The sequence below is a fragment of the Thamnophis elegans genome, chromosome 2 (genome assembly GCF_009769535.1).
Source record: "Thamnophis elegans isolate rThaEle1 chromosome 2, rThaEle1.pri, whole genome shotgun sequence".
Taxonomy (NCBI): domain Eukaryota; kingdom Metazoa; phylum Chordata; class Lepidosauria; order Squamata; family Colubridae; genus Thamnophis; species Thamnophis elegans.
Window position 1 is genome coordinate 160,027,275 of NC_045542.1, and position 27,734 is coordinate 160,055,008.

At 45.1% G+C, this 27,734-nt stretch overlaps 5 non-coding genes and 1 pseudogene across 5 annotated transcripts; 1 reads left to right on the forward strand and 5 right to left on the reverse strand.

Annotated features, from left to right (window-relative positions):
• Nucleotides 1-921: 921 nt before the first annotated feature.
• Nucleotides 922-23,558, reverse strand: LOC116502476 (annotated as a pseudogene).
• TRNAS-GCU lies at nt 12,679-12,760 on the reverse strand. The gene has a single exon. It is a non-coding gene; the product is annotated as a tRNA-Ser (tRNA).
• TRNAE-CUC lies at nt 13,869-13,940 on the reverse strand. The gene has a single exon. It is a non-coding gene; the product is annotated as a tRNA-Glu (tRNA).
• TRNAV-CAC lies at nt 14,348-14,420 on the reverse strand. Its single transcript has one exon. It is a non-coding gene; the product is annotated as a tRNA-Val (tRNA).
• On the forward strand, nt 14,943-15,013 carry TRNAG-UCC. Its single transcript has one exon. It is a non-coding gene; the product is annotated as a tRNA-Gly (tRNA).
• On the reverse strand, nt 15,805-15,876 carry TRNAE-UUC. The gene has a single exon. It is a non-coding gene; the product is annotated as a tRNA-Glu (tRNA).
• Nucleotides 23,559-27,734: the final 4,176 nt, after the last annotated feature.

Genomic DNA, 27,734 nt, shown 5'->3' on the forward strand with positions numbered 1-27,734 from the left:
CACTTTTTCCCTGCTTGGAAAACTCCCAACTGTTGGTGGCCTGCAGAGAGACCCCCTCCCCCACCCACCCAGGTTTTCAGGCAGAGGCGCCAGGAGGGGTGGAGACGCTTCCTCAAAACCTTCTCACAGCACCCATCAAAGGGGAGGTTGGAGACTGGACGATAATTGTTAAGAACGGCTGGATCCAAAGATGGTTTCTTCAGGAGGGGTCTCACCACCGCCACTTTAAGTGCGGAGGGGAAGAATCCCTCCCGAAGGGAGGCGGTAATAACCGCCTGGATCCAGCCCCGTGTCACCTCTCTGCTGGTCGAGACCAGCCAGGAGGGACACGGGTCCAATATACAGGTGGAGGCGCTCACCGCTCACATGGCCTTGTCCACTTCCTCAGGAACGACAAGTTGAAACTCGCTCCATAAATTTCGCTCAAGACCTTCCCCCGGTACTTCGGCTGGTACCGTGCAATTGGAGTCCAAATCTGTCCGAATCCGAGCGACTTTATTTATTTATTTGAAATATCATTCAAATGGACCCTTGCATTAGATTTTAGACAACTATTTGTATTGAAGCACTTCCTGCATTCCCTGCATATATAGGACTGCTTCTCTCTCTGTAACCTTTTATGTTAAATGAGAGGTACAACTTCTCAAGCTCTTTCCACTGATATGACTTCTCCCCTCTGGGAATCCTTTAATGGAACACAATTTCTCCTAATCACTTTCCACATATTTTTCCGTGCTCCCTGCATTGACAGGGATTCTCCCCTGAGTGGCGACTCATTTTATGCCTACTAAGAACATTTTTGAATCTAAAGCTCTTCCCACACTCCATGCACGGATATGGCTTCTCTCCTGTGTGGATCCTCTTGTGGGAATTAATAGTACTACAAGTAAAGTTCTTTCCACACTCCATGCATTAATATGGCTACTCTCCTGTGTGGATCCTCTTGTGGGAATTAAGAATATTCCTACGAGTAAAGCTCTTTCCACATTCCTTGCATTCATATAGCTTCTCTCCTGAGTGGCGACTCATTTTATGGCTACTAAGAACACTTTTGAATCTAAAGCTCTTCCCACACTCCATGCACAGATATGGCTTCTCTCCTGTATGGATCCTCTTGTGGGAATTAAGAATATTCCTACGAGTAAAGCTCTTTCCACACTCCATGCACTGATATGGCTTCTCTCCTGTGTGGATTATCTTGTGGGAATTAAGATGACTCCTACAAGTAAAGGTCTTTTCACATGCCATGCATTGATATGGCTTTCCTCCTGTGTGGATTATCGTGTGGGAATTAAGATGACTCCTATTAGTAAAGGTCTTTCCACACTCCATGCATTGATATGGCTTTCCTCCTGTGTGGATTATCTTGTGGGAGTTAAGATGACTCCTATTAGTAAAGCTCTTTCCACACTCCTTGCATTCATATAGCTTCTCTCCTGAGTGGCGACTCATTTTATGCCTACTAAGAACACTTTTGAATCTAAAGCTCTTCCCACACTCCATGCACGGATATGGCTTCTCTCCTGTGTGGATCATCTTGTGGCGATTAAGAGTATTCCTACGAGTAAAGCTCTTTCCACACTCCATGCATTGATATGGCTTCTCTCCTGTGTGGATTATCTTGTGGGAAATAAGATGACTCCTACGAATAAAGGTTTTTTCACACGCCATGCATTGATATGGCCTCTCTCCTGTGTGGATTATCTTGTGGGAATTAAGATGACTCCTACTAGTAAAGCTCTTTCCACACTCCATGCACTGACATAGGTTCTCTCCTGTGTGGATCTTCTTGTGGCGATTAAGAGTAGTCGTACGAGTAAAGGTCTTTTCACACGCCATGCATTTATAAGGTCTTTTTACTTCGTGATCCCTTTCATGTCTTCTAAGAGAGTGATTATCACAGAAGGTCTTTCCACACTCCTTGCAGGTATTTGGTTTCTCTTCTGAATGTGTTTTGTTGCAGAAAATCAAATGGTCCAATGTATTAAAGTTCTTTCCACACTCCATGCTTTGATCTATTCTTTCTCCCATATCAATGATTGTATGGTTGGGAAGCCGAATAACCCAAGGAAAGCCTTTTTTAATTCCATTTTGTAATTGCTTTGTTTCATCACTCTTTGGTTGCGTCTGATCTGCAAATTTCCCTTTTCTGTCTTTCGAGTGGATTGCTTGGCTTTCCTCCTTGCAATTCTTACTCTCTTGCCCATTATACCCTTGAAAAAGCAAAATGAAAATTGTCGGAAAACTATGGAAATGATTAAAGATCAAACTTTTTCTGCTAAAATTTATCTGATCAATATATTTTTGTCTGCTTTGTTGACTGATATGCATCAATACAAGGAAGGCAGAAATTTTCCTTAAGGGAAGCCATCCTATCTCTGCATGCAGCCCACCCCACAATTTCCTGCTATATTCTTCTGCGGCATGGAAATATGTCATCATCATCATCACCATCATCTTAGCCGCTGTCTATCCATTGCAGGATGAAGGCCTCTTCCGCATGTTTCCAACCAATACCGTCATGAGCTCTTTTTTTTTTTTGCCAATTGTCTCTTTTGTGGAAATAAATAAATATAAATATTTTGCATTTTATGAGCAGAAGGAACTTGGAAAGATACCCATTTCATTTATGTGAAAATGGATACCTGTGCAGTGTTCCAATTTTTCTTTCGATAAATTTCTTTGTTGCCTAGAGGCAGTTTGGTCTACTTGTTAAGGCACCACACTAGAAAACAGACGCCTTGAGGACTAGCTTCTCCTTAAGCATGAATGCCACTTGGGTGACTTTGGGCCACTTTCTCTCAGCTCGCCCAAGTCACAAGAGAGAAATTACAGAGAAAAAATAGGAGATGGAAGGAGTATTAGGCATGTCCGCTGCTTCATTTACAGCCAGTCCTCAAGATACAACCATAGTGGATCCACCCATTACTGTTGCAGGTTGCACATTCCTGTTCTCCCTGATTAAACATAAAACCAATGTTCTAGTTGTTAAGTGGAGCACTGGAGAGCCTCCTGGGTGGGGGAGGATGTTGGTGGTCTACTACAGGCCCGGGGTCACTTGCCCTTGTCCTCCTAAGGCCTCCCCCACCCCCAAGCCACTCCATGCTCCACTCCTCATGCCTTGGGTCCCAACAAGGCTTCTCCTCCTTCCACCGGGTCCTCCCAGAGTTTGGGCCTGGTTCACACCCCACCAGGCCAAACTCTGAGGCTTTCCAGAGCACTGGAATGACTTCCTTCTTTGTGCAGCCACACGACACGGTTCCAAATATGGCAGCCATTTTGTTCCAGCAACAAAATGGTGACAATGCTCTGGTTACCACCAACCAGCCCAGGGACAAACTGCTTTGTTCTGCTGATTTAAGAAGCTCTGCACAATGGTTTCTTCAGCATTCAGAAGCGTCTGCAGCACCGTGGTGACCTCTCTAAGGCAGGAGAATGAAGCAGTTTGTGCAGCAGTGGGCATTTTGTCTGTGACTATTTGTGGGTGGGAACAAAATGGCAGCTGTATTTGGATTACTACTGCTGCGTGGCCTGGAGACAAACTGCTTTGTCTTGCTGCCTACACAGTGCTGAAGCTTTCTGCTGCATCCAGAGGCTTCGGCAACACTAGGCCGACTTCTCTAAGGCAGCAAAATGAAGCAATTTCTCTGGTGGCTGCCATTTTGTCCCACCCACAAATAAGTGGGACAAAGCGGCTGCATCTGGATTGCCACCATGCAGCCCTAGGACAAATGCCCTGCCCTCTTTCTACAGCATGAGGTCCAGAGAGCTTCAGAAAACAAAGGTGGGGTGGAATGGGCCTGTGCGGAGCAGGCCCAAGCACTGAAGGATTCTGGCAAGTTTGGATAGGGAGAGAGGTGGCCACTCACTGGTAGGTGGGACAAAATGGCAGCCGCCAGGGAAATTGCTCCATTTTGCTGGCTTAGAGAATTTGGCAGAGTGTTGCAGAAGCTTCTGAATGCAGCCGAAAGCTTCAACATGGTGTGGAACTTGTTAGGACAGCAAAAAAAAAAAAAAAAAAAGGCAGTTTGTTTCTGGGTCATCTGGTAGCCGCCCAAATACAGCCGCCATTTTGTTTTAACCTTGAAACACGGTCAACCCCTGGTATGCCAAAATATGGGAGGGAGCATACTGCTTCCCTTTTCTGTCTATCAGCTCACTCTGGGAGCCATCCAGGCAGAAAGCCTTTTTTATGTTGCCTTGTTACATTTGTATTGCATTTGTGCTAATAAATAAATAAAGGGAGACTAGTATAGATCTATTTCAAGCTATTTAGCTCTCATCAGCTAGCCATACCCTTACTGGGATTCGAACCTGGGCATACCCAGTAAGGGTATGGCTAGCTGATGAGAGCTAAATAGCTTGAAATAGATCTATACTAGTCTCCCTTTATTTATATATATACACATGTGTGTGTACATATTTACATACATACATACACACATACATAAACAGCTGGTTGCATCTACTCACTTATTTCACTTAATCTATTTTTTTTAAATAACATCTAATTCCCCTCTCTGACCCCATGACTTTTTTCTGTTTCTGAGCAGAGATGGGGATTCTTACCCAGAGAAGCCAGATTCCTCGAATTCTCCAGCATGACTTCCCCATGGAGAGCTTTTTGGGCAGCATCCAGTTGAGACCACTCCTCCTCGGAGAAATACACGGCCACGTCGTCCAAAGACACAAAATCCTGAACAAGGAAACAAGTTTCCCTATTAACAGATAATCCCAAACATAATTTGGCAGTTTTCTTCCACCAATTCAAGGCGAGAGATGCAACGGGTACAATGGACATCTTGTGCACAATTCAAAATCTCACAGCTTTTGGCTAACGGCACAACTGAAGTTTGCTGCAGGACCTGGGATACCTTTCAGTGAAGGGAACTAATAAAAGTCTTCTGGGTTAAAAATGGTGGTTAGGTCTTAAACCGACTACTTATCAGTGGCTCCAATTCTGTGTAGGTTGGGCAGAGCAAAATACTGGTGAAACCCGCCCTGAAATTTTTGCCACTGGCTTACTTTATCCAGTGAGGGAGCAACTCTGCCCCCATTTCACACCTTCATGGAAGTGTTGGGTGAAGGTGCAATGGTAGATGACAATGGCCCTGGGGGGACAGAAGGAAGATTTCCGATTGAGACAACTTCTGCTCAGTGAAATCTAAGCCTGAAGAAGGAGGGTGGAGAAAGCTTATCAGAAGGAACAGGTAGGTTAAACCGAGTGTGAAATTTTAATGATCCAAATGTGTGCTGTTTAGAAACAGCAATACTATACACCAGCGGCCCCCCAATGTTTTGGTCACCAAGGACTGGTTCCGTGGAGAGGTTTTTCCGCAGACCAGAGGGGGTTGGGGTGTTTCATTGTTGCCTTCATCCTGTGAATGGAGCTTCGCTTGTTTGAGTGGCCCAATTTCTGGCATGCCGCACACCGGTGTTGTTCCACGCAACGGGAGCTGGGGACCCCCTGCTGTACCCTGAACTCCAGCACAAAATGAAACCCATCCAGGTTTCATGAACCTTCTCTGATGTTTCTCCTCCTTACCTGAAGCCCAGGTTCAGCTACTCTTTCAGCTCCACCACAAAGACGAGGGGATTCCAAAAAGACCAAGGACTGCTTTCTACTCTCTGTGTGTGGGAGAAAAACGGTGGAAGCAGATTCATTAAAGAGAGGGATTCTAATCAAGAGGAGCAAGGAAGAAGCTGAATGTTGAAATCTCACACCACACGGAAAGAGCTTCCGTTACCTGATGTGCTGTCCTGACTTTGATTTTTCCGGAAGCTCTCCCTGAACAGCAGCTCTTGAGAAGGTTTGGATAAATATTTCTTTTCCTTGGCATACTCAGTCTCCGCTTCCAAGGATTTCTGGACACAATGTGACACGAGGAAGAAGGGACGAGCAAAGAGATTAAAAATGAGTTATCATACTGCACCCTCAACCTAGCAGACCCCAATGTCTATCGCTGAAGCAGGAAACTGAGAATGTAAGAATTGCCCCAAATATATCCTCTGGGAGAAGAAGAAGGGAACAACTGGCTTAGGAGCTCATAATCCCCCAAAACTGACAGAGAGATAATTTGGGGAATTCCGTTTTAGAGCTGCCACGATTACATTCTCACACCTGCAACTCCTCTTGCATCTTTTCCTCCTCCTGAGTCAGCAAGAAACCCTCGGCCAGGGCCACCGCCTGGGAGCTGGTCTCCGCTCCACACTCCCGCACCCATTGCTCCATCTCTGGGGGAAGGACAGCCAGGAACTGCTCCAGGAGCACCAGGTCCAGCATCTGAGCCTTGCTGTGTCTTTCCGGCTGCAGCCACTGACGACAAAGGCGGTGAAGCTGACTGCAAACATCTCGGGGACTCTTCCCCTCCTGGAACTCCACTTTTCTGAAGTCACAGCATTGAACCTCTGAACTCCTGGCTTCCTCCTCTTGGCTCTTCTGCCCAAGACTTGCCCCATTCTTCCCACAGCTCCCAGGCTGAGTAACTGGAGGGCCTTTCCCAACGTCTGCATGTGCTTGCCACTGTCCCTCCATCTTTTCTCTGGTCTTCAAAGCTGCCAAGGCCATTCGATCCTCTTCCCTCACAAGGTCCTTCAGTCTCCGGAGGAATCAGGAAAGACTTCTATCTTACATATGTGAAATGGAAAACAAGTGAAACTTCCAGAATTACAGCTTGACCAACTGAGCAGCCACAAAAACCCAAATAAGAAATTCTTAGGAACCTACCAATATCTGGGAAGAGGGAGGGACATCTTAGTAGGTAGGCTGATTTGTCTTTGTGTGGAGAAAAATATGTAGTAAGCTTCTAGATCAACTTCTGGCAAGGACTAAAAGTATTGGATAACTACATTTAAAATATGTAACTATATCTTAATGATGCATTGAAATAATTTCGAGGACTGTTTTCAATGTTAAAAACAACCTCTGTACAATCCAGATGATAAATGTCTCAGGTCTCCAAGTAGCAATTGAAATGAGTGGCTAACTAAATTGATTTAATGGATAAATCAATCAGTATTTGAACTTCCAGCCAGCAGAATCCCATTAACCTCCTGGTCCAAACCCTTAGCTGAACTCCAGAAGCCACAATTAACAAACCACCATCCAAAGCATATCGAACTAATCTCCAAGTGCATCAGCCAAAGCATATTTAAAGCCATGTAGGCTTTAAACATGCTTTGACTGAGGCACATCATAGAAAAAGGCACATCATTTCCCACTTTCAGCCTAATCCAGTCTTTCTTCAAACTTGGCCAACATAAGATGTATGGACTTAAAACTCCTGGCATTTACATTGGCCAAGTTTGAAAAAAACAGTGGCTTACAGAGCACAGGTAGTCCTCAGCTTACAACAGTTCGTTTAGCGAACTGTTACAATGGCACTAAAAAGTGACTTATCATTTTTCACACTTGTGACTGTTGCAGCATCCCCACGATCACAGGATCAAAATGCAGATGATTGGCAATTGATTCATATTTATGACTGTTTCGGTGCCCCGAGGTCATGGGATCACCTTGAGCAATCTTTCGACAAGCAAAGTCAATGGGGAAGCCAGATTCATTTAACAACCATATTATTTACACATGTTGATTCACTTAACAACTGTGACAAGAATGGCACAAAATTCACTTAGCAAATGCTTCACTAAGCAACGGAAATTTTGGGCTCAAGGGTGATTGCAAGTTGAGGACTACCTGTATATAGTGTGAATGGTGCATCCCAGCCTGCATTTCCACCTCAGTTCATGTAACCCTTTCTGGCAAAGCCAACTGGTGACAGTGGAGCAAAGCGGGGAAACAGGAAAGTGAGTTCGAATCCTTGCCCACCTTGAAGCCAGGTGAGACTTCGGCAGTCGCTTCTCTCAGCTTAGAAAAGAGGAAGCCCTTTTGAAAACGGGGCCAATAAATTTGCAGGAAATCGTCCAGGAGTTGGAGACACCAACCTGCTTTGCAAAGCCGACACCCTCCTCCGCCCCGCGCCTAGCAGTTTCCCCCCCAAGGAAATGGAAAGTAAATGGGCCATCTTGATTTTCCTCCTGGAGGCAACGCATCGAGTCCGTAGCTCTTGATTTCTTCCCTGCCTGTCCCGTGCATGCATTGCACAGGGGAGGCAGGGGAACATGGGACAAGGGGCTCCCCACTTTCCCGGACTCCGAACTTGATGAAGTTTTGCGTGTCTCCGCGCAGAGTCCAGCCCGTGGAAGAACTCCCCCCCCCCGCACTTACTGAACTCCGGAGTCAGGTCTTGGTCTCCCTCCGTGCAAGGCTTCCTTGCAGCCTCTTGGACTCCGGGAAAGGCTCAACCTAAGGGAAGCAGAGCGAGGGGGAGCAGAATCGGACACTGGAGAAATGGCTGATAACGCTTTCAAAACTTTTCTGGAGGAAAATGCACCGGGCAACAAGTGTGTCTCTTGAGCTCGCAAAAGAGGCAAGCGCATGCTCAGTTCCCTCCTGAAAGCGGCGGCGGCGGCGGGGTGAGTGGGTGGGTGAGTTTCGGGTGTGTGCTCCCCGGCTTTTCCAAAGGTTGCTGAGGGAGCCCCCTGGTGGACTGTGTGCGCAATGCCAAGAGGACCCTGCAAGGGCTGATGAGAGATCACGTTCTATTGGGCTCTGGGAATGATGGGCATTAGAGTAGAAGGTCTTGGGAGAAATATCCAGCTGGTTCAGTTCCAAGCAGGGTGAAAGACACTGGAAACACGGAGGCTGATTGGAAAGATGGTTTATTGATGAACGAGTCCACATGGGTTTGAGGTCCTGGCCAGTTGACCACATGGAGTGGAGAGTGGGGGTTATGTATACCCTCTCTTGGGCCTTGAGCTTCCTGTTCCTGTGCAAGAAATGTATTTTGTTGGCTGCTGTCAGACTCCCATGGGACTATGCAGGGGACTATAGCTAACTTTGTAGGCTGTCTTGAGTCCCAGGCTTGGTTGAACCTTGCTGATATAATCAAGGGTCTTGTGTTCCGAAAGGGTGTATTTGGGCAATTTCTATTGTGTTGTAGGAAGTTATCACCCAGCCCTCTCCCAGAAAAATGAAATATCCTAGGAAATATTGAAATGGCAGAATATTATATTTCCCTGGATGTGAAAAGGAAGAAACATGTTACAAAGTAACTCTCCCTACAGCTTCCTGCCCCCACCCTTTTTGTCAGTGGACCATTAAGAAGGCCAAGCCAGTCCCTTTACATAATAAAGAGTTCTCCCCTTAAGCTCCAAGGGGATGGGATTAAGGCATGATAATATTGGCCCTTTACCCAACTCGCCACATAGCATCTGAGAACTCAACCAAACCTGGATTCAAAACGCAGCCTAGAAGAGAGTTGCCCCTGCATGGCCCCATGGGAGTCTGACAACCAATCAGAACACAAGCTCAAGATCAAAGGCCAGAGAGGGCATAAAACCATGGACTCAGCTTCTCTTCCTTCCTTCTCTTCTCCACCAACACTGAGGCTGAAGTCTGGTAGAAAGGCTGGGCCAGTCCTTCTCCATGGGCACCAAATACCTGCTAAAGCTCCGAGTTTCTGTCTCCCTTACGATTTCTCTTTCTCTTTTTGGGGAAGTATAATATTATGCCGGTTTTAATATTTCCTAAAATATTTCATTATTCTAGGAGAACGGTGGGTGCTAGCTTTCTACAAAGGAAAGTATCCATAGAGGTTCAAAGTCATTCAGGTTGTGGTTGTCCCAGAGATACTTTTCCAAAAGACAATTCTTGGTTTTCTTTGAAAATGTTTCGCTTCTCATCCAAGAAGAACTGAAGAAGCTTATGGGATGATTTTCACAGATTTTCAAAGCGAAAGATTTTCAAAGGAAAAAAAAAAACCCTAAGAAAATCCAGTTGCCTTGTTGGAAAAATGTCCTTCTGGATTCGGTTCCAAGTGGGGAAAAAGACACTGGAGACAAGGAGGCTGCTTGGAAAGATGGTTTAATGGTGGACAGGACCACATGGCTGAACTCCTGAACAGAAAAAAGTGATCACATGCTTCAATGTTGGGTGAAGAAGGAGAGAAGAGGAAGGGGCTTGCTGAGCTTTTTATAATCTGTTCATCCCCACCTCTGTGTTTCCTGTTCCAATGTAAGAAATGTATCCTGATTTGTTTTCAGGCTCCCATGGGGCCATGCAGGGGCAGCTCTCTAGGCTGTGTTTTGAATCCCATGTTTGATTTTCCAGATGCCATGTGGTGACTTTCTCTGGAAGGAGAATCCTTCCTTTATTATGTAAAGTACACTAGCTCAGGCTTTAATGGGTCATTGACAAAGGGGGGAGGGGCAGGAAGCTGCAGAGAGCTACTTTGTCTTTAAAAACCTGTTTCTCCCTTTTCACATCCAGGGAAATATAATATTCCGCCTTTTCAATATTTCCTAGGATATTTCATTTTTCTAGGAGAGGGCTGGGTGCTAATACAGCCTTATGGAAAAGCACTTTTGGGAGTAGGAGGAAAGGATGCCTCCAACATTGCCTGTCTAGAAAGGAGATCAGCTCCCCAGCAGGCAGCAATTGCTAAATTTCCCACTTTTTAATGTGGAAATTCTTGGTTCTCTGTAATGATGTATGCATGTGAGATTGGACACTAAGAATGGCTGATGGAAGAAGAAGTGATGCCTCTGAGCCGTGATGATGGCATAAATACTTTGGCCATGTTGTGTGGGCAAATTCCTTGGAGGAGGCAATGATGGTAGGAATGGCTAAGGGACAAAGAAGAAGAGGGAAGCAGAGAACACGCTGGCTTGATCGTGGCTCAGTCGCTATGATGTAGAAAAGATGTGGAGACTCTAGAAAGACTGCAGAGAGGAGCAGCAAAGATGATGAGGAGACTGGAGACTAAAACACATGAAGAACAGTTGCAGGAGCTGGGTATGTCTAGTTTAATGCAAAGAAGGACTAGGGGAGACGTGATAGCAGTGTTCCAATATCTCAAGGGTTGCCCCAAAGAAGAGGGAGTCAAGCTATTTTCCAAGGCACCTGAGGGTAGACCAAGAAGCAATGGGTGGAAACTAATCAAGGAGAGAAGCAAGTGAGGAGAAATTTCCTGACAGTTAGAACAATTAATCAGTGGAACAGAAGTTGCCTCCAGAAGTTGTGAATGCCCCAACACTGGAAGTCTTTAAGAAGATGTTGGATAGCCATTTGTCTGAAATGGTATAGGGTTTCCAGCCAAGGCAGGGGGTTGGACTAGAAGACCTCCAAGGTCCCTTCCAACTCTGCTAGTTTATATTTGCTATTGTATATTTGTAATTGGTGCCATTTCACCAGTTTGATCCAGAGCCATCAATGAGCAATATTTGAATAAAAAACTTTAAAACCAGCATGAACTGTCAGAAGACGTCAGAAGCCAGGATAGAGTTCAAAGGTATCACAAGTTTATTTCATGTCACCTGTACGCAAGAATCTGAATTACTAGTGATCAACATGAATTGCCGCCAGATAAAAGTCAAAGGACTTCAAGGGGGTCTGGAGAAGACAAGGAAATAGAACAGAAATTAATCAAATTTGCAGAGGATTTTGCAGTTACTGTTGTTGTGCCAAATGTGATTTATTCTATACCTGTACATTTCTGTTTTTCCTTCCTAAATGTAAACCTTACTTTTCTCATCGCTGGATTGCATTTTCTTGAATAGAAACCTATTGTTAAGCCTGTCAAGATCCTTCTGAATCTTGAGCCTATCTTCTAACCTAAAATGTTGGCTTGTTCTGAAAATTTGATGAGTTCTCCTGCTATCCCCCCTTTCAAAATTTGTTTAGGAAGATGACTGGGCCTGAGACAGAAGCTTGAGGTATCTCACTGCATGCTTCCCTCCACGAGATGTACTGTTTGTTGCATTGAGGACTGCGCACATTGAGTGCAGTTTGTCAGCTGGTTACAAATCCATTTGGTGGTGGTGTTATCCATCCCACATTTATCTATCTCACAAAAAAATAGGCTGTGGTCAACTTTGTCTTACAAACTCAAAAGTATTCTATACCCCAGCATTTTGCTGGTGTGCTAATTTAGTCATTTTATCAAAGAGTTGACTGGTTCAATCCCGTATATCAATAGAAACCATTAGGTTACAGGAAAAGATAAAAAGTGAAAGGAACCTGATTGTAGAGGTCATATGAGTAATTAGATAACCAATTGTATGAAGATATGTCCACCTTCAAGGAATGTACAAGAATGTACAGAGCTCATGTCCTGGGATACTTGCAAGATGCAAACCTCTTTGGATGGGAAGAGGGAAGGGAGACTGCAGCCTTTCACCACCTTCATCTCCCCACTTCATGGCTGAGGATTGCAGTCCCTAGAGATGCAGAAGGAGAACTGGAGGAGACCGTAATAGGATCTCTGGATCTTGATGGTCTGGATCTGAGAAAGAAGGCAGGAAGAGGAAATGGAATCTTTTTCTGCTCCTCTCCAAATTTCAAGCGTGAGAAAAGTTTCTCAGTTGTCAGAAAACTCAGGCCAGGCGCTGACGGATTCATTAAGCATTCATTAAGAATATAAGAATATACAGGGGGTGATGGATTCCATTGGCAGAATAAAGTGATAAAAGAAATGAGAATATGGAACAATACTTTCCCAGAAGAAAGAGCACAAAAAATGCAAAAATAGGGACTCAGCTCAGCTTTTCACCCTTCCAATATGCAGAGTGGGACTAATCCTTTCACCTCCAAATCCTGCAACCAAAAGGAAAAGGCGTCAACGAGGGTGGGATTCGAACCCACGCGTGCAGAGCACAATGGATTAGCAGTCCATCACCTTCACCACTCGGCCACCTCGTCAAGGGGATGGGGCACCCACAGCCATCCCTGGGTGGGCTCGAACCACTATCCTGGTTAACAGCCAGACGGGCTAACCTATTGAGCCACAGAGACAGGCAGAGGCCTCCCCTCAACTCTCTCTCAGGTGTAGCAGCTGCTGCAGGACGGATGGGGCTCCCTCCCCATCCCCTCTGGTTAACCCTAACCCTAACATCTCTTGGCCTCCGGTGTCAAAGCCCCTCTACGTTTAATGGTTCTGCTTTTCAGCCAGCCTGCTTATCTTACTTGGTTGGCAAAGGATGTCAGCAACTGCTCAGGCATTATTGTTAAGTTTGTAAGTTGTGTGTCAGATCTGAGTATCATTTGCAGCTCCTCCTCCTCCTCCCCCCTTTTGCCTTCCTAGAAGTAACCTGCAGTAACCTAATCTTTTCCACAAGCAGCTATTTCAGGACCCTGGAGAGCTCCAACTGAGGACCGCTTCGGATTACTTTACTCCATTCCAGCACTTCTCCATCCCAAAGAAGTAACTCAGGACACGTGGGGAGATCCCTCCCCCTTTCACCTTAGACACTGATTATGAAGAGATCTGCCTTTGGTCCTGAACTCTGGAAGGTAAAAAATATATATACAAATGACAGCTAAATATTAAGTGAGAATTGAAGCCTCCAGATGAAAGGTCCCCAGATCAAGTGTCTTCCTCTCTCCCACCATCAGATGGGAAAAAAGAAACTCTGGATGTTTTTGGGTGAACTCAAAACAACCCCTCCTCTTCTGGTCAACAGCCGGACCCCTTGACCCCTTGGGCTCCAGAGTTCCCCTCAGCTGCCTTGAAGAGCTGATGCCAATCTCTCTACACCAAGTGGACCATAGGCAGCTTTGCCCCCTCCAAACCTCTTGCAATTCCTGCCTTCGTTGAAGTCCAAGGAGGGCTGGTTGGATGGAGACTCTATCAAGCCTGGTAGGATGACCAGAGGCTGGGATGTGATAGGATGGGAGGAAAGAAAAAAATGTGGAGGAATGAAAGTCAGACACAAGACAATTTTCTGGACAGTTCAGGTTACTTTCCTATGAAAATGAACCTTCTGAAAATTCCAGCTGCAGAATGGTGGATAGCTTGGAAGCAAAAGCTTTCCCTGGCCGGGAATCGAACCCGGGCCATGGCAGTGAGAGCGCCAAATCCTGACCACTAGACCACCAGGGAAGGACAAAGTGGCTGTCATCCCTCCAGCGTCTCCTTGGAAGGGATATCAACTCCAACAGCAGGAAAGGTTCCCAGTCAAGGGAGTGTCACACTGTAAGGGCTGGATTGATGCAACGGAAGCATCTCCTGCCACAGAGATGGAGGCTTTGGCATTCTCTCTCCTTTTCTTTACCTCTGCAGAATGTGAAGCCATAAAACTGTTAAGACCTTTATTCTCTAGTTTTTGGCTCAGGACAATTAATATTCTTTGGTCAATGGCTTAAAAGCATCCTCTGCTTCCTCATTTCCTTTTGGATAAGGGAGAAAAGAAAATGGGTGTTTCTGGTTCTTTGTATATGTTTGTGTGTGTGTGGTATTTCCCACACTTATTTGGATCTTGGAATGGCTGTGGTGCTGAGCAAAAGATGTGTTTCTGCCTGGTTTTGAACCAGGGACCTTTTGCGTGTGAGGCAAACGTGATAACCACTACACTACAGAAACTAGAGGTATAGGTGCCTCTCAACTGGTATGCCCATATCTTTGGCTGGCCATTCCGGACTGTTATTTCCACAATAGGATAGGTTAAAGGATTTTTATACCTTAGCAACGTGTACCCGCCCTCCAGAGCACAGAGCTCATGAAGCAGATGGCTAAATATTAAAATGTGGCAGAAAATAATAGAGAAGGTGGGATCTGCAGTTCTAAGATAAAGAACCCAATAGATAAACATTCTGTAACCTCCACCTATTATTGGTCAACTCATCAAGCAGGCCGTCCCTGGGTGGGCTCGAGCCACCATCCTTCTGGTTAACAGCCAGATGCGCTAACCCATTGCGCCAAAGAGACCTGGCACAGGCCTCCCCCTCGTCTCTCTCCACTTGAGCATCCATAGCTGGGCTGGCTAGACAGCAATAAGATATCTTGGTCACCAGACCCAGCGTGTTCCTTTCTCCCACCATCAGATGAGGAAAGAGAAACCCTGGATGTAAATATTGCTTCTCTCAAGACAGACTCTCAACAGCTGTGCCAGTGGTGTAGGGGCATCATGCAGGGTTTCCAACCTTGCGACGCGGGTTCGAGTCCCGGCTGGCACATGTCTCCTTCTACCTTTTGCTCTTCTAGGATGTACAGGCAGCATCACCACATGAAGTTTTGATCCCGGATTCTGTTTTCATTGAGAGAAAAAGAGCCACGATCTTTGTGGCTGCCATGGATCTCATGTTGCATTTTCAGCAGGAATGAGAAATGTAGAAATAATATCCTGAGATCCTCATTCTTGCCAGTGGGGGTGCGATTCGAATCCAGGCATAGGGAGCATAGGGCAGTCACAGTTCAGCCCTTTTGCCACCCAGCCATCATACAAAGGGAAGGTTGGAGTGCATCACATCAGACAGGTCACTAAAAGCCCAAATCATGAAACTGACTCATTCACTTTGGCCATGTCCTGAAGGAGAATTCACCGGACAAAGACTTTTTGCTTTTCCTCCAAGAAGCTTCTTCAGCTCTGACTGGATGGCAGGGAATGGAATGTCTGCAAGGAATATTAATCCTTCCATTCCCCACCATCCAATCAGAGCTGAATAAGCTTCTTGGAGGAGAAGCGAAACGTCTTCAGAGGAAAACAAGGAAGTCCAGTTGCCTCCTGAAAAAAGCAGCTTTGGGAATCCCTGCAGTCATCATCTGCCTTTTCTGAAGGTCCAAGGGAGGCTGGCTGCATGGAGACCTTGTCAATCCTACCAGAGGACCGGAGGGTGGAGAGGGATAGGGAGGCAAGAGAAAGGGAAGCCAGGGAAATTTCCTGGCCAATTCAGCCTATCTTGCCATGAAAATGAGCCTCCCTGAAAATTCCCCCTGCAGGATGTTGGATGGTTTGGAAGCAAAAACTTTCCCTGGCCGGGAATCGAACCCGGGCCGCAGCGGTGAAAGCGCTGAATCCTGACCACTAGACCACCAGGGAAGGACTAGGTGGCTTTTGTCTCTCCAGCTTCTTCTTGGGTGGGGCATCAGCTCCAGCCTCGGGTTCTGCAAGCGGGAAGGTTGGGAAGAAAGCAGGAGCGTCCCTTCCTTTGAGACCTTCACTTTCTCCCTGCTTGGAAAACCCCCAACTGTTGGGGGCCGGCAGAGAGACCCCCTCCCCCACCCACCCAGGTTTTCAGGCAGAGGCGCCAGGAGGGGTGGAGACGCTTCCTCAAAACCTTCTCACAGCTCCCATCAATGTCAAGGTTGTTAGGCTTCCTACCTTCCAGCTGACTTGCTGCACATGGCATCTCCCTGGTGGCCTAGAGGACGAGAGTGCCAGGCCTGGAAGCCACCTTTGGACTGGGCCTTCAGGCCTGCCACACTGAATGCTATGGGAAAATGGAAGGGGGGAATTATATGGCACATTGGAGAGATATATAGTCAAAATAACATTTCTTTCTCAGAGAATCAAGGACATCTTGCCCTGCACCTCAAGTAGCGGGACTAGGAGGCATCTCCAGTTAGGACGGTGACTGATTGGGACATGTGGGTGCTGGGCAGGGACTTGGACTTTCATTTGGGTGGGGAAAGCCTGGAATATATCAGATTTGGGATTTCCCAGATGTGCCAATATGTCATCTCTGATAAAATGGAACGTTGAGGAACTTCAGGCCTTGGAGTCTTCTTTTGTTGGGGAGTTACTTGGAACCCGGACAGAGAGGCTTATATACTTTCTCCAACATCCCAGAGGAAAGTGGCCAACTTGATGCCCAGAGCCTCCATCAAGTTGGAAGAGCCCTCACCAACACCACATCAAGCATGGGACAAGGAAAGCCCCACCCTCACCCAAAAATGTATCAGCTTGGAAGCTCTCTCGGAATGAGGAAATTCTGGGGCCTCCTTCTCCAGATTGGATTAGAAGCCGGCTATTTCCTGTACTTGCTTGGAGCTTGGAATGGCTGCAATGCAGAGAAAAGATCTGTTTCTGCTTTGGTTTAAAATCCAGGGAACTTTTGCGCATTAGCCAAGTCTGATAACCACTGCACCATAGATATGGATCGCTTCCAACCACCCTACCCATATGTTTTGCCCTCCCTCCCAGCCTGGTTCCTGCAGCAACAGATGGTCTAAAGGCACATTATTCCTTAGTGTTTTGTGCCCATCCAGATCTCGGAGGCAGGGAAAAGAATGAAGGAGTAGAATTTAAGACAGAATCTCAAATAACTGGGCCATGGATATAGGGGTCATCAGACATGGTTCCCAATCTTGCAACCTGGGTTTGAGTTCCAGCTTCTTTCACCTTTGACCTTTCTGGGATCTGCCCGACAATGTTTTCATCCCAGTGGGAGAAAAAGGGCCATGACTTCAAATGGAAAATGGTGTGAAACTCAAGGCCGGGTGCCCAGATCCAGGCAACGGGATACTTAAATCTGGCCCACGATGCCGCCCTGAAAACAGCAGATGAAAAGTCTGAGATGGTAAATATTATTCGAGAATATGGATGTTAAAACACCTGTAACCAAACGACATGCTGTATGTGATGATGGTTTTCTTTTCTTTTTTGTGTTTTCTTTTCTTTCTTTTTTGTTTTTGTTTTTTCATTGTTGTGTGTATGTGTTGTCTATGTAACAAAAAAAAATGGGGAAAAAAAGAAACATAAAACAAAAAACAAAAAAGAAACAGCGGACTGGCATACGGTGCCTCTGCCAAAGAAAACAGAGCTCAAGCTCCATTTTGGCTGGTAGAGGATTGCAGGAGGCAGTCGCAGCCAAAAACAGAGCTTGGGAGCCCGTTTTCATTGGCAGAGCTTGGGCTGCCACAGACGTCCCTCACACGTGTGGCTTTGAGCTGTACGTGCCCACCCTTGCCATGTCCACTCCACCACCACCCCACCCCAGGTCAAACACAACCCTGCTGTGGCCCTCAATGAAATTGAGTTTGACACCCCTGGAATGGAAGCTATGAAAGTCAAAGAGAACCCTGGCATCAGATATGAGGACGGTGTCATTGAGGGTACCAAGGTCGGATCTGAGACTTGGGGCTCTTTATCTCCTGCTGTAAATTTAGGTCTTTGAGCAAATTAGTTTCCTCTCAACTTCTCCACTTTTTCTCCTGTTAGGTGGCTGTTTCAAGCTAGCATGAGAATCCAAAACCCTCAAGTAGACCCCTCCAAACATCTCATGCTTGTAATTTGCAATCAACCCAAAGTTCATTAAATATATGACTCAAAAATAATCAAGTTAACACTATTTAGTTAGTTTAATCTCAGGTTTTAGGTAAATGTAAAAAACAAAATCTATTTTAGCCTTTGTCTGGGTCCTGACCACTCCAGAGAAAACCAGAATTTGGGACTTTTGCTGGAGAAGCATTTGCATGTCCTTTTGTAGGACTTTTAAATCATAGTTCCTTTCCAGAGTTCTTTGTCTGAAGGTTCTTCCATACATTTTAAAGGTTTGTGGTGAGGATTCTGTGATATGTTCTCAGTTCAAATTTAGTTACTTTCATCCCCATGAAATAGAAACTCCTTTGTAAAAATTGCAGCACTTTCCAATATGGAGATATCTACCACCATTCCTGGAACGATTGTCCTATTTCCCCGGGTTCCAAAAATCCCTTTCCTCGGCTGATGCTTGACTGTGACCTCAACATGCTTTAAGTTCTTTTTTTCACTCACAAGATAGGAGACAGCCGCTGAACTGCTTCTTCCAATTCAGGATCAGTAAAATTTCTTCCCCAATTATTGCTGTCGTTGGGTTTCATAATGAGAAGCAAGAGTGGAAACGTAGATTGTAACAAGATTAAGGAAAGGAAGAACAACTTGAACTCTAGAAAGGGATGGAGGGTTATACACTTCTGGTCTGAAGGGAGAAATGCCGATCAACTTTTCTCTACCTGAGACACAGCATGGATATATTGTTCAGATGGAGTTCCACCAAACAATTGGGTAATTATTAATATTGCATTAATTAACTATTAGGCAGGACACATTGCTAACAGGGCAGTTAATTTCTATTATCTCCATTGTTACTTTATCTTTGCAACCTCCTACTTAGCAAAACTGCAATTATGATTTAGGATTCATCTTGTTCTGATCTGGATTAGAAAGGTAATTTATGTGGGCATATCGAAGTAGGTTTGGTATTTATTTGAAATATGATTCAAATGGACCCTTGCATGAGATTTTAGACAACTATTTGTATTGAAGCTCTTCCTGCACTCCTTGCATTGATAGGACTGCTTCTCTTTGTGGAACCTTTTATGTTAAATGAGAGCTACAACTTCTCAAGCTGTTTCCACTGATATGACTTCTCCCCTCTGGGAATCCTTTAATGGAACACAATTCCTCCTAATCACTTTCCACATATTTTTCCGTGCTCCCTGCATTGACAGGGATTCTCCCCTGAGTGGCGACTCATTTTATGCCTACTAAGAACACTTTTGTATCTAAAGCTCTTCCCACACTCCATGCACGGATATGGCTTCTCTCCTGTATGGATCCTCTTGTGGGAATTAAGATTACTGCCAGAAGTAAAGGTCTTTCCACACTCCATGCATTGATATGGCTTCTCTCCTGTGTGGATCCTCTTGTGGGAATTAAGAGTATCCCCACGAGTAAAGCTCTTTCCACACTCCATGCATTGATATGGCTTTTCTCCTGTGTGGATTATCTTGTGGGAAATAAGATGACTCCTACGAATAAAGGTCTTTTCACACGCCATGCATTGATATGGCCTCTCTCCTGTGTGGATCCACTTGTGGGAATTAAGAATATTCCTACGAGTAAAGCTCTTTCCACACTCCTTGCATTCATATAGCTTCTCTCCTGAATGGCGACTCATTTTATGCCTACTAAGAACACTTTTGAATCTAAAGCTCTTCCCACACTCCATGCACGGATATGGCTTCTCTCCTGTGTGGATCCTCTTGTGGGAATTAAGAATATTCCTACGAGTAAAGCTCTTTCCACACTCCATGCATTGATATGGCTTTTCTCCTGTGTGGATTATCTTGTGGGAAATAAGATGACTCCTACTAGTAAAGTTCTTTCCACACTCCATGCACTGATATGGCTTCTCTCCTGTGTGGATCTTCTTGTGGCGATTAAGAGTAGTCCTACTAGTAAAGCTCTTTCCACACTCCATGCACTGATATGGCTTCTCTCCTATGTGGATCTTCTTGTGGAGATTAAGAGTAATCCTATAAGGCCTTTTTCCTTCGTGATCCCTTTCATGTCTTCTAAGAGAGTGATTATCACAGAAGGTCTTTCCACACTCCTTGCAGGTATTTGGTTTCTCTTCTGAATGTGTTTTGTTACGGAAAATCAAATGATCCAATGTATTAAAGTTCTTTCCACACTCCATGCTTTGATCTATTCTTTCTCCCATATCAATGATTGTATGGTTGGGAAGCCGACTAACCCAAGGAAAGCCTTTTTTAATTCCATTTTCTAATTGCTTTGTTTCATCACTCTTTGGTTGCATCTGATCTGCAAATTTCCCTTTTCTGTCTTTCGAGTAGATTGCTTGGCTTTCCTCCTTGCAATTCTTACTCTCTTGCCCATTATATCCTTGAAAAAGCAAAATGAAAATTGTCGGAAAACTATGGAAATGATTAAAGATCAAACTTTTTCTGCTAAAATTTATCTGATCAATATATTTTTGTCTGCTTTGTTGACTGATATGAAGATCTGAACTAGTGTTTTACCAAATATGCATTTCCAAGTGGGCTCCTATCAGGTTCATACATCAGGAACGGATCATGTCACAATGAACCTAAGATAAAACCCTGATCTAATCTTTGACCACCAGTGTATTGATGACATTGTGACTTGAACTCCTGAAATGCTTTGGATACTATATCATCAGGCAGGGGCAGCAACTTACCCACCAGCTCCGCAATTTCAATGAAAGTCTCGTTTCCACTTGTCTGCAGAGCAGTGTCTTTGAAAACCAACAGGACCTTCTGGATGGCAATAGCCCCCCACTTCCAATTTGGAATGATGCCAAACTCAGGGCCCAAGTGGGCCCATTTCAGGGCACATCCAAATCTTGCTTATGCATGCCAATCAGTTGCTTCATCCACCATCAGATCATGTGAAAGAACAATATTATTATACGCTAAATTGGTGTTCAATAGCATCTGGTCTTGAATAGCAGCCATTCAGCATCAATACAAGGAAGGCAGAAATTTCCTTAAGGGAGGCCATCCTATCCCTACATGCAGCCCACCCCACAATTTCCTGCTCTATTCTTCTGCGGCATGGAAATATATCATCATCATCACCATCATCATCTTAGCTGCCATTTTATTTTAACCTTGAAACACGGTCAACCCCTGGTATTCCCATATATGGGAGGGAGCATACTGCTTCCTTTTTCTGTCTATCGGCTCACTCTGGGAGCCATCCAGGCAGAAAGCCATTTTTTTAATGTTGCCTTTGTTACATTTATGTTGCAATTGTGCTGATAAATAAGGGGAGACTAGTATAGATCTAGCTGATGAGAGCTATATAGCTTGAAATAGATGTATACGATTCTCCCTTTATTTATTTATCAGCACAATTACAACACACATACACACATACACACACATATATAAACAGCTGGTTGCATCTACTCCCTTATTTCACTTCATCTATTTTTTAAAAATAACATCTAACCCCCCTCTCTGACCCCATGACTTTTTTCTGTTTCTGAGCAGAGATGGGGATTCTTACCCAGAGAAGCCAGATTCCTCGAATTCTCCAGCATGACTTCCCCATAAAGAGCTTTTTGGTCAGCATCCAGTTGAGACCACTCCTCCTCGGAGAAATACACGGCCACGTCGTCCAAAGACACAAAATCCTGAACAAGGAAACAAGTTTCCCTATTAACAGATAATCCCAAGCATAATTTGGCAGTTTTCTTCCACCAATTCAAGGAGATGCAACGGGTACAATGGACACCTTGTGCAGAATTCAAAATCTCACAGCTTTTGGCTAACGGCACAACTGAAGTTTGCTGCAGGACCTGGGATACCTTTCAGTGAAGGGAACTAAAAAAAAGTCTTCTGGGTTAAAAATGGTGGTTAGGTCTTAAACCTACTACTTATCAGTGGCTCCAATTCTTTGTAGGTTGGGCAGGCAAAATACTGGTGAAACCCGCCCTGAAATTTTTGCCAATGGCTTACTTTATCCAGTGAGGGAGCAACTCTGCCCCCATTTCACACCTTCATGGAAGTGTTGGGTGAAGTTGCAATGGTAGATGACAATGGCCCTGGGGGACAGAAGGAAGATTTCCGGTTGAGACAACTTCTGGTCAGGGAAATCTAAGCCTGAAGAAGGAGGGTGGAGAAAGCTTATCAGAAGGAACAGGTAGGTTAAACCGAGTGTGAAATGTTAATGATCTGATCCAAATGTGTGCTGCTTAGAAAGAGCAATACTATACACCAGCGCCCCCCCCCCCACGTTTCGGGCACCAAGGACTGGTTCCGTGGAGAGGTTTTTCCGCAGACCAGAGGGGGTTGGGGTGTTTCATTGTTGCCTTCATTTCTGGCATGCCGCACACCGGTGTTGTTCCACGGAATGGGAGCTGGGGACCCCCTGCTGTACCCTGAACTCCAGCACAAAATGAAACCCATCCAGGTTTCATGAATCTTTTCTGGTGTTTCTCCTCCTTACCTGAAGCCCAGGTTCAGCTACTCTTTCAGCTCCACCACAAAGACGAGGGGATTCCAAAAAGACCAAGGACTGCTTTCTACTCTCTGTGTGGGGGAGAAAAACGGTGGAAGCAGATTCGTTAAAGAGAGGGATTCTAATCAAGAGTAGCAAGGAAGAAGATGAATGTTGAAATCTCACACCACACGGAAAGAGCTTCCGTTACCTGATGTCCTGTCCTGACTTTGATTTTTCCGGAAGCTCTCCTTGAATAGCAGCTCTTGAGAAGGTTTGGATAAATATTTCTTTTCCTTGGCATATTCAGTCACCGCTTCCAAGGATTTCTGGACACAACGTGACACGAGGAAGAAGGGAAGAGCAAAGAGATAAAAATGAGTTATCATACTGCACCCTCAACCTAGCAGACCCCAATGTCTATCGCTGAAGCAGGAAACTGAGAATGTAAGAATAGCCCCAAATATATCCTCTGGAAGAAGAAGAAGGGAACAACTGGCTTAGGAGCTCATAATCCCCCAAAACTGACAGAAAGACAATTTGGAGAATTCCGTTTTAGAGCTGCTAAGATTACATTCTCTCACCTGCAACTCCTCTTGCATCTTTTCCTCCTCCTGAGTCAGCAGGAAACCCTCGGCCAGGGCCACCGCCTGGGAGCTGCTCTCCGCTCCACACTCCCGCACCCATTGCTCCATATCTGGGGGAAGGACAGCCAGGAACTGCTCCAGGAGCACCAGGTCCAGCATCTGAGCCTTGCTGTGTCTTTCCGGCTGCAGCCACTGACGACAAAGGCGGTGAAGCTGAGAGCAAACATCTCGGGGACTCTTCCCCTCCTGGAACTCCACTTTTCTGAAGTCACAGCATTGAATCTCTGAACTCCTGGCTGCAGCTTCTTGGCTCTTCTGCCCAAGACTTGCCCCATTCTTCCCACAGCTCCCAGGCTGAGTAACTGGAGGGCCTTTCCCAACGTCTGCATGTGCTTGCCACTGTCCCTCCATCTTCTCTCTGGTCTTCAAAGCTGCCAAGGCCATTCAATCCTCTTCCCTCACAAGGTCCTTCAGTCTCCGGAGGAATCAGGAAAGACTTCTATCTTACATATGTGAAATGGAAAACAAATGAAACTTCCAGAATTACAGCTTGACCAACTGAGCAGCCACAAAAACCCAAATAAGAAATTCTTAGGAACCTACCAATATCTGGGAAGAGGGAGGGACATCTTGGTAGGTGGGCTGATTTATCTTTGTGTGGAGAAAAATATGTAGTAAGCTTCTAGATCAACTTCTGGCAAGGACTAAAAGTATTGGATAACTACATTTAAAATATGTATCTATATCTTAATGATGCATGCAAATAATTTTGAGGACTGTTTTCAATGTTAAAAACAACCTCTGTACCATCCAGATCATAAACGTCTCAGGTCTCCAAGTAGCAATTGAAACGAATAGCTAACTAAATTGATTTAATGGATAAATCAATCAGTATTTGAACTTCCAGCCAGCAGAATCCCATTAACCTTCTGGTCCAAGCTCTTAGCTGAACTCCAGAAGCCACAATTAACAAACCACCATCCAAAGCATATCGAACTAATCTCCAAGTGAATCAGCCAAAGTATATTTAAAGCCATGTAGGCTTTAAACATGCTTTGACTGAGACACATCATAGAAAAAGGCACATCATTTCCCACTTTCAGCCTAATCCAGTCTTTTTTCAAACTTAGCCAACATAAGATGTATGGACTTAAAACTCCTGGCATTTACATTGGCCAAGTTTGAAAAAAAACCAGTGGCTTACAGAGCACAGGTAGTCCTCAGCTTACAAGAGTTCATTTAGCGACCATTCAAAGTTACAATGGCACTAAAAATTGACTTATCATTTTTCACACTTGTGACTGTTGCAGCATCCCCACGATCACATGATCAAAATGCAGATGATTGGCAATTGATTCATATTTATGACTGTTTCGGCGTCCCGAGGTCATGGGATCACCTTGAGCAATCTTTCCACAAGCAAAGTCAATGGGGAAGCCAGATTCATTTAACAACCATATTATTATACGTGTTGATTCACTTAACAACTGTGACAAGAATGGCACAAAATTCACTTAGCAAATGCTTCACTAAGCAACGGAAATTTTGGGCTCAAGGGTGATTGCAAGTTGAGGACTACCTGTATATAGTGTGAATGGTGCATCCCAGCCTGCATTTCCACCTCAGTTCATGTAACCCTTTCTGGCAAAGCCAACTGGTGACAGTGGAGCAAAGCCGGGAAACAGGAAAGTGAGTTCGAATCCTTGCCCACCTTGAAGCCAGGTGAGACTTCGGCAGTCGCTTCTCTCAGCTTAGAAAAGAGGAAGCCCTTTTGAAAACGGGGCCAATAAATTTGCAGGAAATCGTCCAGGAGTTGGGAGGCACCAACCTGCTTTGCAAAGCGGACCCCCTCCTCCGCCCCGCGCCTAGCAGTTCCCCCCCAAGGAAATGGAAAGTAAATGCGCCATCTTGATTTTCCTCCTGGAGGCAACGCATCGAGTCCGTAGCTCTTGATTTCTTCTCTGCCTGTCCCGTGCATGCATTGCACAGGGGAGGCAGGGGAACATGGGACAAGGGGCTCCCCACATTCCAGGACTCCGAACTTGATGAAGTTTTTGCGTGTCTCCGCGCAGAGTCCAGCCCGTGGAAGAACTCCCCCCCCCGCACTTACTGAACTCCGGAGTCAGGTCTTGGTCTCCCTCCGTGCAAGGCTTCCTTGCAGCCTCTTGGACTCCGGGAAAGGCTCAACCTAAGGGAAGCAGAGCGAGGGGGAGCAGAATCGGACACTGGAGAAATGGCTGATAACGCTTTCAAAACTTTTCTGGGGGAAAATGCACTGGGCAACACGTGCGTCTCTTGAGCTCGCAAGAGGCAAGCGCATGCTCAGTTCCCTCCTGAAAGCAGCTGCGGGGTGAGTGGGTGGGTTTGTGCTCCCCGGATTTTCCAACGGTTGCTGAGGGAGCCCCCTGGTGGACTGTGTGCGCAATGCCAAGAGGACCCTGCAAGGGCTGATGAGAGATCACGTTCTATTGGGCTCTGGGAATGATGGGCATTAGAGTAGAAGATGTTGGGAGAAATATCCTGCTGGTTCAGTTCCAAGTGGGGTGAAAGACACTGGAAACATGGAGGTTGGTTGGAAAGATGGTTTATTGATGAACAGGACAACATGGGTTTGAGGTCCTGGCCAGGTGACCACATGTAGTGGAGAGTGAGGGTTATTTATACCCTTTCTTGGGCCTTGAGCTTCCTGTTCCTGTGCAAGGAATCTATTTTATTGGCTGCTGTCAGACTCCCATGGGACTATGCAGGGGACTATAGCTAACTTTGTAGGCTGTCTTGAGTCCCAGACTTGGTTGAAGCTTGCTGATATAATCAAGGGTCTTGTGTTCCGAAAGGGTGTTGTTGGGCAATTTCTATTGTTTTGTAGGAAGTTATCACCCAGCCCTCTCCCAGAAAAATGAAATATCCTAGGAAATATTGAAATGGCAGAATATTATATTTCCCTGGATGTGAAAAGGAAGAAACATGTTTCAAAAAGACAAAGTAACTTTCCCTGCAGCTTCCTGCCCCTACCCATTTTGTCAGTGGACCATTAAGAAGGCCAAGCCAGTCCCTTTACATAATAAAGAGTTCTCCCCTTCAGCTCCAAGGGGATGGGATTAAGGCATGATAATATTGGCACTTTACCCAATTCAGCACAGGGCATCTGAGAACTCAACCAAACCTGGATTCAAAACGCAGTCTAGAGAGTTGCCCCTGCATGTCCCCATGGGAGTCTATAGAAGACCTCCAAAGTACCTTCCAACTCTGCTATTGTATATTTGCAATTGGTGGCCTTTCAACAGTTTGATCCAGAGCCATCAATGAGCAATATTTGAATAAAAAGCTTTAAACCAGCATGAACTGTCAGGTGCAAGATGTCAGAATCCAGGAGTTCAAAAGTACCACAAATGTATTTCATGTCACCTGTACAAAAGAATCTGAATTACTAGTGATCAACATGAATTACTGCCAGATAAAAGTCAATGGAATTCAAGGGAGTCTGGACAAGACAAGGAAATAGAACAGAAATTAATCAAATTTGCAGAGGATTTTGCAGTTACTGTTGTTGTGCCAGGTGTGATTTATTCTATACCTGTACATTTCTGTTTTTCCTTCCTAAATGTAAACCTTACTTTTCTCATCACTGGATTGCATTTTCTTGAATAGAAACCTATGTTTAAGCCTGTCCAGATCCTTCTGAATCTTGAGCCTATCTTCTAACTTAAAATGTTGGCTTTTTCTGAAAATTTGATGAGTTCTCCTGATATCCCCCCATTCAAAATTTGTTTAGGAAGATGACTGGGCCTGAGACAGAAGCTTGAGGTATCTCACTGCATGCTTCCCTCCACGAGATGTACTGTTTGTTGCATTGAGGACTGCACACATTGAGTGCAGTTGGTCAGCTGGTCACAAATCCATTTGGTGGTGGTGTTATCTATCCCACATTTATCTATCTTACAAAAAAAAATAGGCTGTGGCCAACTTTGTCAACTGTCATCTTACAAACTCAAAAGTCTTCTATACCCCAGCATTTTGCTGGTGTGCTAATTTAGTCATTTTATCAAAGAGTTGACTGGTTCAATCCCGTATATCAATAGAAACCATTAGGTTACAGGCAAAGATAAAAAGTGAAAGGAACCTGATTGAAGAGGTCATAATGAGTAGTTAGAGAAGATAACCAATTGTATGAAGAAATATCCACCTGGGTTCAGTTCCAAGTGGAGAGAAAGACACTGAAAACATGGAGACTGCTTGGAAGGATGGTTTAATGGTAAACAGGATTGCATGGATTTGAAGTCCTGGATATGCGATTTCTCCGCGGGTCGTTCATGAAGCCAATGAGGAAAGAAGACTCGGACACGAATTTCCTTCGGGACGAAACCGACCCAGAACGAAGTCTGGGGGTCCTTTTTTATTGAGCATACACAAGGGAGGGGTGGATTCACATAGCCAATGGGGACCAATCATGATTGTGCACGTTTACAGTATATGGTAACTCATTTACTCTCATGTAGACTCGAAGAATACTCATAGTCAATAATCTTTTATCATCGTGTAAACTTCCAATCCTTAATTAATGTTTGAGAGTTAAACAGTTGTAACCCCTGATTTAATCAACGCTTAGTTACGAGTCTGTGG